Source organism: Acanthisitta chloris, unplaced genomic scaffold (assembly GCF_000695815.1).
Source record: "Acanthisitta chloris isolate BGI_N310 unplaced genomic scaffold, ASM69581v1 scaffold11908, whole genome shotgun sequence".
Taxonomy (NCBI): Eukaryota; Metazoa; Chordata; class Aves; order Passeriformes; family Acanthisittidae; genus Acanthisitta; species Acanthisitta chloris.
The window spans coordinates 1-364 of record NW_008687629.1 but is presented as its reverse complement, the minus strand read 5'-3'; positions in this window follow the sequence as shown (position 1 = coordinate 364).

Here is a 364-nt window from a genome sequence, read left to right as displayed (position 1 = left end):
CTGTGGGATGAAGCGCATTGCATATCCATAGCACTGAAGTATCAGTTTTCCATTCCTGGGCTGAAATTTGTTTCTACTTTTTGCTTCAAGTGGTTGTATTGTTCTGATTTCACGTACACCAGAGTAACTGATTTTGTTTTCTTGTGGAGTTACTTAACACCGAATAAAAATATAAAAGGACAATTGGATGGTGTGAGTGCGTGTTCATTTTCTTTGGATAACCCACATAGAGACAGCATGGCAGTTCAGCATTAAACATGCTGGAGAAATAGCGTGAGATGCCTAGTTTGGGAGTCCTTTTCATTGCTGTAATTTTTGAAACTATTTTTATTCTTCTTCAAGCAGAAAGGGACCTGGGAGTTTG